General features: G+C 40.4%; 1 long non-coding RNA gene across 1 annotated transcript; it reads right to left on the bottom strand.

Moving 5' to 3' along the window:
• Window positions 1-240: 240 nt before the first annotated feature.
• On the bottom strand, window positions 241-17229 carry LOC121162542. The gene is made up of 3 exons (XR_005884811.1): window positions 17193-17229; window positions 490-720; window positions 241-361 (listed from the first exon to the last, which is right to left on the bottom strand). It is a non-coding gene; the product is annotated as an uncharacterized LOC121162542 (long non-coding RNA).
• Between the last annotated feature and the right edge of the window lie 685 nt (window positions 17230-17914).

Raw genomic sequence — 17914 nt, 5'->3', positions numbered from 1 at the left:
ATGGGTGACCTGGAAGAGGCTCCAGGCTCCTGGCTTCAGATGATCTCAGTTCTGGATGTTGCAGTCACTTGGGGAGTGAATCATCAGACAGAAGATCTTCCTCTCTGTCTCTCCTCCTCTCTGTATATCTGACTTTCAATAAACATAAAATAAATCTGAGAAAAAAAAAGAGTAAGTGTTTATAAACCAAAGCTACCACATGTTTGTCCTGCCCCATGTACCCACGTTACTTACCTGCAATGTTGGGACACAATCAGCAGGACGCTCACCATGCCAGTTCCATGCCATTTGGACTTCGACTCACCAAAATTCTGAGCCAAATAACCTTCCTTCCTTTGCACATTATCCAGCCACAAGCACTCTGTTTCCAAACCAACACAACAGCATAAAAAACGAACACAGATTAGATGAGCAAGAAACCCAGCAAAAGTATATGCAAAAAGTACCGCACGCAGGTGAAACCCTACCCATGGCTTAGAGTGGGAGTACCTGGCTTTTAACGCAGCCTGCCGGCTATTCTCCGGGTGATCCCTCAAGAGTCATTTCATTCTCACAGCTTAGTTTTCTCACAAGTCAATGGAGCAAGCTATCTTGTCTACACAACCAGCATTGCTGTGAAGATTTAATACGGCAAAGTTTGTGAAGATGTCTTTTGTCATCCAAATCGCTCTCAGTTCCACCATTCTCGGCAACACTGTGTAATGGGAGGGCAGTCACTGTCTGAAAGGAGAGGAGAAATGAACAAATATTAAAGTGCTGCCAAGACAAGCATCAGAACAGCCCTTAGGGAAAGCTACTATTTCTCCATTCCCCTGGGAAACTCCTGAAAGACATCCAATACTCTTAAAATCAGCCCTGCCTCCTAACTGGCCCTTCCCCCACTCTCGGCTCTCCTGAAGGGTCCCACCCGGGCGGACGTTACATTTGCAAAGTCGGCTCTCAATCATAGGTCATCTTCTTCATGGCCGTGGCACAGGTGGCCTACAAAAACCCCATAGATAATGTCCCCTGGCAGTTCGTCTGTGACATGAAAGGGAAGAAATTGTGTTCCTTGATTATTCAGTAAAGGCCAGGTAGAAAGTTCTTCTGCGCTTCCCCACTCCCTCCCCTTACTCCAGATCATAACCAGAAATGAAGGCATACAACGAAGTCATACCTCAGCTTGTTATAAATAGATCAGAAAAAAAATGGGGGGCTAGAGGAGAGGCATTCTAAACTTCTGGAAATGATTATAGTCAAAGAGAACAGATGGAATTCTATGTTTGTCCCTTGGGGACAACGTTGGCCTTTGTTTCTTGGTTGCACTCCTTGCTCCCTGTAGAAGAGTTAAGCATTGTCCTAAAAACCTGTGCCTAGCAGCCGGCAGCCACTCCCCTGCCATCCCCAGTGTTTGTGGCAGCCCGGATGTGTCTGCCTCCCCAGCCCTGGCTCTGTTGCTCTTTGCCCTGTGTAGGCATCCTGCAAAATCTCCCCCGTGGTGTTGTAACGCTGCTTTCTGGTCTGTCTCAACTAAGACGATGTTTCAAGATGCTAATGCACCCTCCACTCCAACAGGGGTGCTGCAGATTTGGGGGGCAGAGCTAGCACAGGAGGCCGGCATGCTCATCTTTTTACACAGAAAGAAGGGAGAGAATGAGTCCAGGCCAGTATATGGTAATCCACACAAGCCAAAGCAGAAAATGCTAGGGACATAGGAGAGAAAGCCTAAGGCTACCTGTTTGGAATAGGTCACTGAAGTTTAAACAAAATCATCACCAAATCTCCACACAGCCTGCAGGAAAAAAAAAAATGGTGCATTTTCTGATTCCTGACTCCCCTTTATCACCATGAAAAAAAACAAAGCCAGGGCCAGCACTATGGCATAACAGATTAAGCCTCCACCTGAGATGCTGACATCCCATATGGGCCGAGGTTGTGGTCCCATTGTTCCACTTCAGACCCAGCTCCCTGCTTATGGCCTGGGAAAGCAGATGACTCAAGGCCTTGGGTCACTGCACACACATGGGAGACCCAGAAGAAACTCCTAGCTCCCAGCTTCAGACTGGTTCACCTGTGGCCATCTGTGATCATTTGGGGAATGAATTAGCAGATGGAAAATCTTTGTCTCTCCTTTTCTCAGTGTAACTCTTTCAAATAAAAATTAAAGAAATCTTAAAAAAAAAAAAAAAAAGAGGCACAAGAGGACAAGTTGAGAGCAGAAGCAGGAGAAGATGTCTCAGAGGGAGGTAGGCCCTGGATCACAGCTTCTCAGAGTGCAAGGGAGGCCTCTGTACACTTTTTCCACAGTCAGTGCAGGAGTACTAGGGCGGCGAGCAGCAGCTTAAAGAGCTCCTCTGCTGAACAGGCCTCATGACCCAGAACCACAAACCCCATTCCGTGGGGGTACCTGCCCTCGTGAGGTGCAGTGTTGGTTCACTCTTTCAAGATAATGGCCATTATGACAGTGAGGTGATCTAAGACAGAAGCACCAATAAGGGGACCAAAGACTTGAAAATGGTTCATGTACACACATAATCTCATTGTCAACACATTTTATATCAAAGTTGTTTTAATAGAAAATAATACAAGAGGAGGCATTAGGCAGAGCAGCTCAGATGCCATTTGAGACAACTGTATTCTGTCCCAGAGTGAGTGTCCAAGTCCCATCTCCACTTCAGTTGCATGTCCCTGCTAATGTGCGGCCTGGCAGGCAGCAGCTGATGACTCCAGGACCTGGACCAGACTGAATTCTTGGCTCCTGGCTTCAGCCTGGACCACTCCTGGTCATTGTGGGCTTTTGATGACTGCATCAGCAGACAGAGGATGTGTGTGTGAGTGTGTGTGTGTGAGTGTGTGTGTGTGTGTGTGTGTGTGTGTGTGTGTGTGTATGCGCAGTCTGCCTCTATCTCTTTGTCTCTCTTCCTTTCAAAAAAGTAATTTGAAAAAAATTAAGAAAACAAGAAGATTAACACTGTCCTAATAAATTTGGCAGATACATGAGCTATACTGATAAGTACAATCACTGTTGTTCTGACATTTTCTATGCACATACACACACACACACACTTGTGTACTGATTTGCTTAAACCACTTATGCTGATCATTAATGCATTTCAATCACGGGGAGGTCCTCCATGGTGAACTTTAGTGCCTAGTCAATGGAGAAGATGGTTTTAGGAGGCCATGCCTATATTGACATTGACGTAGACTGGCTTGGCCTTCAAATCCCATGATGTGGAACTTGGAACTAGGCAATGTGGTTGTCTGAAACATGAATTATGAATTGATGTAAACTATTCAGAGACTATATGATGAAATGATCGAGTGCTCATTCCCTTTGACTCAGATTCTACTTTTAGAATGACTGAGGATTTTTGCAAAAGCACTCTCTTTGAAATGCTCTTTCAACCTAAATAGTCACTACTAGGAGGCTTTTCTCAGGAACATTATATAGCTGTATATGTATTGCATTATAAAGATAATTAAAATATATAGTTTGTGAAAAATGGTGATTATGGGCATTATATTTTCATGTGAAGATACAAATTAATGAAAATTGAATTAAAGCAATGGAAATGAAAAATCTAAAATCCATAATAAATTTTCATGATGTCCATTTTCAGTTAGCTCTTTGAAGATACCTCATGTGTTTGTCTAGACATATATATATATATATGCATAACTATATAAAATTGACTATTTACTTTCTGTCCCACCATTGCGAGCCAGAGAAACACATTTCATTGAGATTTGAATTAGCAATTCTTATTCTCTAACATCTATGCTGTGACAGAAAATCTAACAAAGGATAGAATAAACCAAGCACTACCTTTATTTCAGGGATTTTAAATACTAGAAGAAGAAATGAGATCTTTTTTCCATTCACTAGACAGGGAATACCTTAACTAAGAACTTGAAAGCTATTACTTCTCATTCTAGAGAACAAGGTAAATCCATTAAAATCAGAAAAAGTTAAAAAACACATTTACTGAGTCCACCATGAATTTGCTAATCCAAACTTGCCAACTCTTGTTTACAAATAAATTCATGTAGAATGTTAGAAAAAAGTTAACAACCAGAATTGAGTCTAAATATTTTACCTAATTTACATAAACTAAAAACAACCAGAAGATTTTTTTCCAGTCAAGAAATACTTGACCATAGCCACCTCATTTTCATAATTATTTTTTTAAGAGTCATGTATTTATTTGAAAGAAAGATCTGCAGAACGAAGGAAAGACAGAGGCAGCTCTTGATTCACTACCCAAGTAGCTGTAAGAGTTGGGGTGAGCTAATCCACAATCAGGAGTCAGGAGCTTCTTCCAGGTCTCCCACATGAATGGAAAGTGTCCAAGCACTCCACTGCCTTTCCAGGCAAATTAGCTGGGCTCTGAATCAGAAGAAGAACAGCTGGGACACAAACCAGCACCCATATGGGCACCCCCACCACAGGTAGAATCCCAAGCCAACCTGTGATGACACCTGCATAATTTTTTTTATAAACTTAGTCATTATATTAGAACATAGCCTCTAGCTGACTACATAGTTATCTGCTCAACTTCATAGCCAATGTAAGGCTCTAATAGTCCACATCTTTCTGGGCCCTTCTCTCAGTACATTTGTCCTAGGATACAAGAACCCTTGCAACATCTTATATCTGATATTGTCAATCAAAATAAGCATCATTTTCAAAAGGGGTAATGTAAGGTTGCTCATGGCAGAATGTTCCAAGTCCAATGATTCAATGGGTCTTGGGAAGTGTGATTTCATACTCATACTCATAGTGATTTCTGATCAGAATTTGTATATCACACAGGCAACATACATTGGCTTAGCACCAAAGCAAATTTTATGGAAGCAGCAGGGGCTGATTTTCTGTTTGGATATTAGTTTCTTTAGAATATGATTTGCTACAAGTACTTCATGATGGCAAAAATGTCATATCTGAAAAAGAAGACCACAGATTAATTGTGTAGAGGACATTCTGGGAATAAATAGATAATGAAGAGATTAAAAAAAAAAAGATTCTTCACGGTGGCTCCAGATGGTTAAGACAAAATAGGCCCCATGTGCACATCACCCAACTTAAATTGACCTGGCAGAAAGATTAATAGCTCTGTCTGGCTACTCCTAAGTCAAGTCTGAATTGTTTGTTTGTTTTCAATTTTCTTTTCAAATCCCTTGCAGGCCTTTTAGAGGCAGTTTGTTCTCAATGTGAAAGTATACTGGTTTTAGCCTAAATGGCACCTTGCGGAAGCATTCAGTCTAACACACCTCTGTCAACATAAAACGGGTCCTAACACAGACCCTGTAAAAGCTAACGAATTAGTGAATACAATTTAAGTTTAGTTTTGGTACCAAAATAAGTCTTCTCCTTCAATTATTTCTTTAACATTTTTTATTTATTTTAAGAATAAAAGGAGAGAGATCGAGAGGTTGTCTATCTTCTAGCCTATTCCACAAAAGCCATGATGAAGCCAGGCTAAAGTTATACACTCTGAACTCAACCCAGGTCTCCCATATGGATGACAAGGACCAACTATCTGAGCCATCACTTTTTGTCTCCCAGAGTGTGCATTAACAGGAAGCTGAAATCAAACACACAGCCAGGATGTGCCCAAATCAAGCCAGGACATGCCGAAACAAATGTTATACCAAACACTTGCCATACAAACCAATTTTTTAATTGCATCTTCCCATAACCTTTTAAAACACTCCTTTGTAAATGTACCTCAAACACCCAGACACGAACATTCTTGGGTCTTTGAACCAAATGTGGTCAGAACAACTACCTCTGCATCATAACAAAAGAAAAATCACAGTATTTCTAATACCTTCTGATCCTGCTGCAATGATTTTGACAAGATTGGAATATGTTCCCCCCGGAGGACTCATTATTATTTCATTTCATTTTATTTTATATGATGCTTACATAGTTGATCAGTGTGGGAAGGATCAAGAACCAGGAGAAAGTGGGTAAGACCATTGTTTACACATTTTCTTCTTTCTGTTATCTGGGGAAGGGGACAATACAATGGGAGGGACCACGCCTAGACTCCTCAGTACTTGATGTCATCCCAGGGTCCCTGTTGTGGAGCACGTTCTGGGGATTCTGCTCAAGTGATTTCAACAGTTCTGAGATGCTGTTGATGTTGCTGCTCAAAGGATGAGGAAATCCTTCCAAAGTCCGTTGGCTGACATAGTCCACCTCTGAGTCTCCAATTGCCCAGGAATTTGCCGTCCAGTTTCACTGAGATAGTTAATCTGGTTTAGTTTCACCTGGGATAGTTTGTTCTGTCCTCCTTCCTCTGCAAACTGATGGGTGCTGTGGTCCAGCCCAACCACTTGTGGCCGATGCCTACCACTTGCTTAGCCCTCACATACACCAAGGGGAGCTGAAGCCCAGTCAGAGTGACCCCAATAACGCCCACTGCACCAGCTCCACTTTCAGTACATCTCTGTGTTAATGGTTTGAGGGAAGCAGCAGAGGATGGCCCAAATGCCTAAGCCTCTGCTACCTAGGCAGGAGACCTGGCTGGGGACCTTGGCTACTGGATCTGGCTGGGCCATGGACCATCTTGAAAGTGACCCAGCAGATAGTAGATGTATTTCTCTCTCTCTTTCTCTTGCATGTGCACACAGGCATGTAAGCTCTCCATTACTCTTTCAAGTAAATAAAGGTTATGGGTTTGTTTTGGTTTTTTAATGCAAGACAATTGGATCACAGGTGGTAGAATTCATGCAGTTCTCATGGGCCTCTGGTGATTTGTAGAGGAAAGTTTTGCTAAAAGCAAGACTGGCTCTACTCCCATTTTCTCCCTGGCTGCCATGCAATCTCTTGCATCTTCTCAAGCTGTGATTCCATCTACCATGAGACCATCACCAGAGACTGAACAAGTGAAACTGTCCAGTCTTGAACTTTCAGTCTTAAAAACTGTGAGAACATAATTCTCCCTTAGATGTACTTCATGCAATGTACTTTGTTATAGTATCAAAAACAATTAATACATGTTTTATCACCTCTACATGCATAGGACAGATAAGAGAAATGCATTCTCTAGCTCCTTTTTTTCTAGCAACATGAGAAAGATATTGGCAGAAGCTGCACTGGTGCATGAATTAAGAACTATACAGGGATGGTTCAGGTTTCTTAAACTTTAAATATATATATATATTTGACTCAAAGAAATTAGTTCCAAATGAGCTAGACTTCTGCTTATAGCCAAACCTTCCGGATAAATAAATCACTGGCAACAGACAAAACAGATTTAGACAGCAGAGGATTTAATTTGAATAATGATTCTGAGAATTTCAGTTCCTGTGAAAGCCCATAGCTTGGTGTATCTTTGCCTGTTTTACTAGCAATTGCATCCTGAAAGAAAAAACAGACACAAAATAGTCATTTTATATGAAAAAAAGATCATTTTTATCCTCGTGATTACTCCAGGGAGGATTCCCTTGATACTGGGCAGAAGGCTTAGTAAAATACTCCTCTGTCCTCCAGCTTTATAATAGAGTTCTAAGGTCATTTCAGAGATCATAACTGAAGCCTCAACATCTGCTCGATAGAAAATTTCCAAGGCACAAGGGAATCTGAGGCTGTGCATCTCATTGATGCAGCACTGATGCTTTATGAATTTGGCAGTTGTGTGTCAGATGAACTTGATTCAGGAGGAACCTCTTGGACACAGTAATTCTGATCACTAGGCAATGTAATTGTTATTTCCTGGTTACCTGCACAACTTAAGTGCACTTTGCCTGAAGTCAAGTCATGTGCTGTTTCTATGATCTATCTTTAACTCCCAATTGTTGTGAAAAATTTTTGAACAGTAAGTGAATGAATTTCTTCGTGTTTTTAGGATCCAAGATCTTAATGGAATTCATGACGGGACACATATATGTCTCATGAGGTCTCCTCCAAGAGGTTCAGAATAGCATCAATTTTGGGGCATTGTGATTTCTCGTAGTAACTTCTATGAGTCCAGGGAACATGTCTTGGCAAGAACCAGGTTTTGCCAGATTTGTGTTCATCAAATATAGGCCCAATGCAACAAAAAAGTGTTTAGGAGTTTGGGGATTTTGTTTTGTTTTGTTTTGCTTTGTTTTCAATTTATTTGAAAGGCAGAGAGGGAGGGAGGAGATTCTTCCAGCTGCTGATTCACTCCCCAAAATGCCTACAACCAGGGGTGGGCCAGGCCAAGGTTAGTAACCAAGAACTTCACCCAGGTCACCAACATAGGTAGTCCAAACCCAGATACTTTGGCCATCACCTGCTACCTCTCAGGAACATTTTCAGGAGGCTTGGTCCCAGGCACTGTCACATGGGATGTGGGCACTCCAAACAGAAGCTTAACCCATGCACCAAAATAATTGTACTAGAAGTCTAATTTTTTTTAATGGAACAAGTACATTCTTGGATCATATTATTGTGTTACAACCTTTATTAACACATCCAAGGAATAGTAGGGTTTTTGTTTTGTTTCATTTTGCTTTCTGTTTTCTTTAGGCTTGATTTTGGTTTTTGTTGATATTGCATCTCCTTGTTACTAATATTTTCTTCTTACAAGTCATTAACATCTTTACTTAATGGAGTGTTAAACTTGTGATTGTGAAATGAAATGAAAGTAAAAACCAGAAAGAAGGAAGGAAGAGGATGAGTGGGGAATGTGGACAGGAGTGGGAACAGGGTGGGTTATATCAGTGTGATCCTAAACCTGGACTGTGAGAGATATGATTTTGTTTTACACCGCATATCAACAGACACATTTTAAAAAGAAAAATGAAAGAAAAGATACAGGGAGGTGACAAATCCTAAGAAGGAAGCAGTTAATACACAGCAGGCCACATACACATGAGATTTCTTTAGTTTGGCCTCACCTATGCTCCAATCACATGATCTCGATGCTGACCCATATCAGACTTCATGTACATGCTGAGAACCCTGGTCTGGGCCTGCAATTTTATGATCATTCTTGCAGGAAGAATATTTGAATGGTAATATAATTTTCTGAAGCATGGAAAAGATACAATATGGAAAAGTCCAATTAACTTAATTACTTGTCCTGCCTGTCATAAGATTTTCTGACTCAAACTTGAGGCACACTGTGTGACTGACATATGGCCTGATTTTGAAACAGGTGTCAAATCCCAGGCTGTTTGATAAAATTTAATACATACCTTAAAAATACATTTTACTGAAACCCCAAGCAAATGAGAGAAAGACCACAAATTAACACTGACCCAAAGCCAGACTTTTCAATTAAAAACTCAAGATTGTTTATAAAATTATCCCCAGTTCTCCTGAAAATGCTATTTTTCTACTCATACATCTGAAACAAAGCATGTAAGGTTTTTACCACAAGAATTCAGTAAAGTTCCCTGGCAAACACTGGCTGGGAATGCTCCAATTTAATTCGATTTAGTCACTGGAATCCTCCAAGTTGATGGGTGCAGTTCCACATGCTTGCCCTCACTTCAGATGCCGTGTATTTCTGATCCACTGTCTATATCAGGGATTTCTACAATACCCACCTATGCTCAATAATCACAATCACCCTACACAGAAATCAGAAAAATACTATTTTACTACTGTTAGATTGACTGTAAAGGAGAGAGATGGACAGCCAGCTGAATAGGCACTGACTGGGATGAGATCCCAAAGCGTCTTGAGCACAGGTTTCTCTATCCCCACTGAAAAACTTTGTACTGATTGGAACACGCGAGAAATCACATTTGAGTGTTTTACGGAGCCTTCTCTCCAGCCCTCCACCTTCTTCCAGCAAGTCAGGAGAGGGACCTGAGAGTCTGAACCCTCCAATCAACCTTACTTGATTTTCATGATGACTGACGCCAATATGAGACTACCTCGAGACTTCCCTTTAAGACCACGTTACCATAAAGTACAGTGAGCTTAGAAGCAGCTCATGTCAACAAAAGACATTCTTGGGGTCAGTGTTGTGGTACAGTGAGTTCAACCACTTGCAATACAGCGCTCCATGTCAGAATACCAGTTTGAGCCCCAGCTGCTTCGCTTCTAGTTCAGCTTCCTGCTAATGTACCTGGCATGCAAATGATGGCCTAATTACCTAGAATCCTGTGACCCATGTTAAAGAAATTCCTGGCTCCTTATTTCAGAATGGTCTATATCTAGCTAAGTGTAAACCAGCAGGTAGATCTCTCTCCTCTTGCCCCTCGTGTGTGTATCTCTGTGTGTGTGTATCTGTGTGTGTGTATGTGTGTGTGTGTGTGTGTGTGTGTGTGTGTGTGTGTGTGTGTGAGAGAGACTTTACCGCTCTATCTTTCAAATCAATAAATCTCCTTTAAAAAACACATTCTTGTTAATCAGGAAATCCCAAGGGTTCAAGGATCATTATCCTAGGAATTGAGAACAAAGACCAAAACTATTTCTTGTGAAACCGCAGTAATCCTCAAATGTAAATTCTAATCAGATTACACTACTACAAGACTGTACATGTATGTCCCATTATCTTCATGTTCTGTGTAAGTTAATTTTATATTTCCACTTGGCTAGGCTAAAGGTTATCTGAATAGCTGAAAAAACATTATTTTTGGTTATGTCTGTGAAGGTGTGTCTCATAAAGAAGCCTCCACCCACAAATGGAGTGGGACCAGCCGATCCATCTTAAGAACCTAGACAGAGGGAAAAAAAGAGCAAGGAGAATCCATTTAGCCAAGCTTGGGCATTCATATTCTTTCATCCTTGTGCGTAGTTGCACCTGGTTCTCGGGTCTTTGAACTCAAATTTACCAATACTCCTGGCTTTTATGGCTGTTTGACTTACAAATATCAGATCAGGGTGCTTCTCAGCCTTCCTATTTTCAGGGGACAATTTTTAACAATAAATAGATAAGTCATAATGGATTAGATATATAGATAGATAGATAAACTACTCTGCATCTCTGAAGAATTCTGACCAATATAGTTTTCCTGGCATTCATGTTATTTTATTAAATAGCAAATACATGTGTTATTAAATATAATTACATGTGTTATTTAATTATATGTTTTAAATAGCAATTACATCACTATTAAATAGTAATTACATGTGTCAATTTGATTTCTAAGAAATAATTTCCCTAAATTTTATCTTTTAGAGAAATATTAAAGGTATTTTGATTCAATCTATCTTCCATGGTGAATATCTACTGTAAGAAGGAAAATACAGAGCAGAAGCAGTTTTCTGTCTTGTTTTCTTTTTCTTATCCATCTCCATGGAAAAATGAAAGCTATATGAGTTTACTATCATGACATGTTCTAAGTGGCATATGATAATGAATATGTGATCCAAGCTGATATCTTGAAACTGGGTCTGTGTCAAGATTAGATTTAAAAATCTGCCTTCAGAGTAGAGTTACGAGGAAATAAGCGAGAAATGAATTATATGCTGTCCTATTAAAGTAATTTTAGGTACAAAGTCTTTTGTCAGTTGCTGTCAGAAAGGTGATAAGCATGTGTCAGCAGAATTGTTCTGGAACGATCACTACCCATATGTACTGAGCAATCTTCGTTTCTGATTATGACAGCCACATGCTAGTCTCTATTTAGGATCAAACAAGATTAAGATTCCCTTGGGCCACTAGCTAAGCCCTATCCATTTTCCTCCCTCTCTCTTAAACCCTGCCAATAGGCAACTTCTTCAGAGTTTGACCTCTATTATTTTAGTTTCCATAAATAATAACTTATTTTATTATCTCATCAGTACATAGAGTTATTCATAATTTTCACAATGGAATTTTGTTGCATGATTGAAGTATATTTTACATGTATAAAGTATACAAAAATCTTAAGAATTCAGCTTAGTGTATTTTTACCTGCATGTTCTCACCATACCAGTTAGTGCTTGCACACATTTCACACCAAGAAGAGCCCTTCATGTCCTGCATGTCAACATACTCCAACCTCAACCACTATTTTCACTTCATTTACCATAGATTCATTTTTCCTAAGATCATGATGATCCAAATTTGGGGCCCAAGGATTCTCTTCATTGCTGCCATTTCTGATGCTGAGTTTTGGAAGAAATAGAATATGAAAGATGGAGTAGACTTGTAAAATTATACAGGGCATTTCTTGTGGCTCCAAAATCTTTCATGTCTTTTAGGGCCAAAGTGGTAAGGTCAATAGATCATTCCAGAATCATTGATTCCTCGTGGTCTAAGCCATAAACCAAAAAGCCGGGAGCCTAAAATACAAGACAGAGGAAAAGGCTGTGCAGGCTTCCAGAGGATGGGGGTGGGGCAAGTTGGTCTCAGTATCCTAGCTCTTCTTGGTCACGTGATTTGTGCTAGTCAGTAGCATAAAACAATTTGATAATCATTTTCAGTGTTGACTGTGACTGTTTACTCTCGTATTAAGGCCTGAGACTACATGAACCAAACAGCAGCAATGCAAGCCATTGCAGTACCATCAACACCCAGCCAACTCCTAAACATGTGAGACCAGTTCAGATCAGCTGAGCCCTACAATATCATGAGGTAACCAAATGCTTTTTGTTTTAAAACTAATAAGCCCATATAATTGCTTCTGCACAATTATTGTGACAATAGACAGCTGATACATTTTTTGAGATGTATTTATATTTGAAAGGCAACAGTGAAAGGCACAATTGCAAGGAAGGCAGGAGGAAGAGAGAGAAAGAGAGCTTTTTCAACTGCTGGTTCATTTCCCAAATGGTTACAATGGCTAGAGATGGACTGGTCCAAACCAGGAGCCAGAAGCTTCTTCCAAGTCTCCCATGCAGATATAAGGGCCCAGAAAATGGGCCCTGAAAACTATACAGAACTCCACATGGGTGGCAGGGACTCAAGCCTTGGGCCATATTCCATTGTCTTCCTGGTTGTATTTAACTGAGAGCTAGATCAGGGGTAGAGCAACTAGGTCTAGACCTGGTGACCTGATGTGGCATTCTGGTGTTGTAAGCTGTGACTTAATCTGACTCAACTCCCACCATTGCAGCCACTTCAGGAGTGAATCAGTAAACGAAAAATCTTTCTATCTCTTCTTCTTTCTGTAAATCTGACTTTCCAATGAAAATTTTTAAAAAATCAATCTCAGAAAAAGAGAAAGAAACTGCTATGAAGAACTAGACACTAATAATCTGAAAAACTTTAAAGACATAGGTAAGTTCCTGGAATCTATAGACTATCAAGATTAAATCACTACTAGACAGGCTAAATAGACCATAAAAAGCAATGAGATTGAAGCAATAATCAGAAGTTTTCCATCAAGGAAAAGTCCAGAACCTGATGGCTTTCCTACTGAACTCTACAAAACATTCAAAGAACTCCAATAATCTTCAAATTATTCCAAACCATTTAGCAGGATGGAACTCTGCCCAACTCTAGATGCAAATATTTTCAACAAGATACTAGCATGAGCTGACATGATGACTCTTTTGGCTAATTCTCCGCCTGCAAGTGCTGGCATCCCGTAATGGTACCAGTTTGTGTCCTGGCTGCTGGACTTCTGGTCCAGCTCTCTCTATATGGGAAAGCAGTGGAGGATGGCCCAAAGCCTTGGGACCCTGCACCCACTTTGGAGCCCCAAAAGAAGTTCCTGGATTATGGCTGCAGATCAGTTCAGCTTTGAGTATTAGATCATTTGGTTAGTGAACCAGTCAATGGAGGACCTCTCTGTTTGTCTCTCCCTCTCTCTAGCTCTGACTTTCAAGAAAAACATAAATAAATCTTTTTTTAAAGTGAATACAAAGCCAAAGAAGCTGAGAATATATACATAATTTCTATTTATCATTTGCTTTCCTAGTCACCCAAGTTCATAAACATTATTCAGTCATTTAGATTCTAAAATAATGCCCATTCTTTTTCCCCCTCTTCCCTCTGTCCCTAACCAATGATATTACTATAAAAATGTTTGCCAAAACTGGAAATAACCAAGCACTCAAGAGGACAGTTTTGTGGAACATCAATGCTCTCTTCTGGCTTTCATTGACTTGTTAGGGGAAATGAATTCATCCTTCTTGATTCATTTCCAGAACACACATTCAGACACACAGAGCTCAAACTCAAGGTGATAGTGCACTTGGAGAATTTGTGTCTGTATTTTTTTCTGTAATGATTTTCTCAATCTTGGCTCAATCTTTCAAACTCATTTCTTGATGGTTGAGTGCAATGTCATTTTGCAATCAACCTAGAGTGGAGTATGAGCATGAGAGTTTATCAAGATAAATTGGGAACTAGGTAAGGGCAATACATTATTTACTCTCCATTTACTATTCTTCCATGCTGTAAGTTATGAAAAACAGGTGATTTCAATTTGAACATGTGAGGGCATTTCAAAAAAATTCATGGAAAAATGCATGTTTATCTGATCATAAGAAGCAGAAACAAAGACGAATACTTCAATCTCTGTCTTCATGTGGTCCTCTTTTTTGTGTGTGGGTCTAAATTTCCTCTTCCTAGGTCAACAGTCTCAAATATTTCATTTTATCTTGATCATATCTTTTTTAAAGATTTAATTAATTAATTAAAAATTCTGGTTTACAAAGAGAGAAAAAAACAGAAGGAGAGATTATTCATCTGCTGGTCTACTCCTCAGATGACAAAAAATTGTTATTGCTGTGCAAAGCCTGTAACGCAGAGCCTAGAAATTCATGCAAGTCTCCCACAAGGGTGCTGGTGCCCAAGCATTTGGGTGACAATGTGCTGCTTTTCTGGGGTCATTAGCAAGGAACTGGATTGGAAGTAGGGCAGCTGGAACATGAACCAGCACCCATATAGGATGCCAATATGTAGTATTTCCTACTATGCCACAACATGAGCCCTTTATCACTTCTGTCAAGAACAAATACAGCAAAGGAACAAGATGGCAGGATATGATGAGGACATGTTTAAATGCATGGAGAGTCATTACGAAGAATTAAATAGAGGGGCCATGATCCTGGGAAATAGAAGAGGACTGGCCAATGGTAGAGGGACAGATACCACACTGGTGGTTGATGATCATAGCTCCACTGTGTGCGAAGCGGATGTTGCCAGGAGCTCAAAAGGTAAACCCAGGCATAGAACTGCCCATCCTGCTGATTGCTTGTTTTGACAATGAGCAGAAGTAAAGTGGGAGAGCCCAAGAAGGTGGGTACAGGAACAGGGTAAATTTCACAGCTCAGATCTCCACCAGTGCCCCATCAGGTGCCATTTTGTGCACTGAGGAAAAGACTGAGGGATTAGAGGGACAACAGTGACCTGCACATGTTCTAAGCCACTAGCCAGCTCATTTCGGGCCTAACACATTACATTGGTGCCACAGGGAATATGGTACCAATTTGGAATCCTACAGGTTCCACCCAAGATAGAACCAGGTGGTCCCCAGACCTGAGGGAGAGCAGGTCCAGACCCTCACCAGTGCCACATCAGGCACTATTTTGTGTACTGAGGAAAAGGCTGTGGAAGGGGTTTGGGAATAACAGTGAGCTCCACATGCACCAAACTGGGAAAGAACCTACATCAATACAATGCATTGCACTGGTTCCACAAGAAAAACAGTACCAACTTGGCATTCTGCAGGTTCCTCTCAAAATAGGTCCAGATGGTCTCTAGACCTAAGAGTCAGTAGGCTGAGAACTCCACGAGTGCCACATCAAGTGGCATACTGTATGACAGTATGTATACTGAGTATATATTTTGTATGCTGAGAAGTCTGTGGGGCTGTTGGCACAACAGTGGGCTACATAGGCACTGAGCCAGGAGAGAATTCAGTTCTGGCTCAACACATTGCACTGGTCTCACATGGAAAATAGCAGTGACTTGATATCCTATGGATCCCAATCAACATAGGTCCAGGATGTCTTCAGACCTAACGGCCAGCAGATTCTAGCAAGATCAACAGCCCGACAACCCAGTGATTTAGGATAGCTGGTGTCTCCATAATTGCAGATACTTCTTGAACCGAGAGTGGGAAAAAGGCTGTGCAAGCAATGGTGCAGTCATAGCACAGGATCACAGAGGATGGAAAGTGGTGAGCCAGGAGCTGGGGCTACAGAGACTGTGATGGAAACTTGGCACACAAGCCTGGAACTGAAACTCACTGGAGGCAGTGGTATAAGTGACTGCAAATGAATAACTGGATACCAAACACAACCAGTAACATCGACCTGCAGACCAGTGGGCAACACAACTTGGAAACCTGCCCTAAGGAGAGGAATATGCTAACCAGAATAGCAACGGCCAAGAGCAAAAGAACAGGCACAATCAATACTACTGATGCCTGTCCTGCAAGGGAGCAGTCTTTGCCAGCCTTAGAGTTAACTTCGGAATACGTCAAGAAAATGGAGGATAAAGAATTTTAAAACTTGTTAAAGCTTCTTAGCAACATTGAGAAGCACATACAGGAGTTCAGGGAATTTAAAGCATATGTCACGCAGGTCATGGAAACACTGAAATAAAATGAAGCTCAATTATTCGAAATGAAGGACACAATGGAGCAAATTTAAAATTTAGGGAAAAGCCTCAATAATAGAATGAGTGGGGCAGAAGAAAGCATTTCAGAATTGGAAGTTCCTTCCTTCAACAGTTGGGAGAAAAAAAATCAAAAACTTGGAAGCGGGCCCGGCGCAGTGGTCTAGCAGCTAAAGTCCTCACCTTGAATGTGCCCGATCCCATATGGGCACCAGTCTTAATCCCGGCAGCTCCACTTCTCATCCAGCTCCCTGCTTGTGGCTTGGGAAACTGCATCTGTGTGGGAGACCTGGAGGAAGTTCCTGGCTCCTGGCTTTGGATCGGCACAACACCAGCCATTGCAGTTACTTCAGGAGTGAATCATTGGATGGAAGATCTTCGTCTCTGTCTCTCCTCCTCTCTGTATATCCGACTTTGCAATAAAAATAAATATTTTTTTTAAAAAGCTGGAAGAGGAACATAGTCAAGCTAAATGAAAGTATTCAAGAATAATGGACACTATCAAAAGGCTAAATATAAGAATTATGGAAGTTCCAAAAGCATGGAAAGAGAATCTGGTTTAAACTATATTCAATGAAATAATAAAGGAAACTCCCCCAATTTGGGGAAAGAATTGGGAAGCAAAACACAGGAGGGGGCGCAGAACTCTCAAAGGTGTTGACCAAAAGCAATCTTTACAACACATGATAATCAAGATCTCTTTAGTTGAACACTGGAGAAGATCTGTAAAAATGCATGTGAAAAAAATCAATTAACATTTAGAGGAACCCCAATGAGACTCACCACTGAATTCTCATAGGAAACTCTACAAGCCAGAAGAGAATGGAGTGATATTACAGATACTTAAAAAAAATAAAAAGAGTCAGGCCAGAATCATTTACCCAGTAAAGCTTTCCTTTGTCTTTTAAAAATGAAAGGAAATTCTTCCACACTAAAGAAAAGTTCAAAAATTTGCCTCTTCCAGAAGTGCCCTACAAATTATTCTTAAAGATGTTCTATTGACAGAGAAAAGGAATAGCACCTAGAACATATGAATAAAACAGCAAAAGAAGACTAAATCAAACAACAAAAAACTCATTGCTAAAATCACAGAACCAAATTGCTGCTTATTGATATTAACCCTGAATGTTAATGGCCTAAACTTATTAATCTAGCATCATAGACTAGCAAACTGAATCAAAAAACAAAACCCATTTATCTGTTGCCTACAGAAGACACATCTCATCAACAAAAATAAGCAGAAACTGAAAGTGGAAGGATGGAAAAAGATAGTCCAGGCTAATGGGAAATAAAAATGAGCTTGGGTAATCATTGTTATATCTGATAATATAGACTTTGACATGAAAAATTAAAAGAGATGATGAAAAACACCACATAATGATCAATGGATCCATTCAACAAGAAGAGATCACCTTATTATTTTCTTGTGATGTCTTCTTTTTCATCTCTAATTTACTTGTTTTTTCTCTCTTGCTTTGCTTTGCTGGTCTGGCTAAAAATTGGTT

This window comes from Ochotona curzoniae, unplaced genomic scaffold (assembly GCF_017591425.1).
Source record: "Ochotona curzoniae isolate NIBS_2020 unplaced genomic scaffold, NIBS_Ocur_1.0 contig_1014, whole genome shotgun sequence".
Lineage (NCBI taxonomy): Eukaryota > Metazoa > Chordata > Mammalia > Lagomorpha > Ochotonidae > Ochotona > Ochotona curzoniae.
Note: the sequence above shows the minus strand (reverse complement) of the source record. Positions and strands in the feature narration are given on the sequence as shown.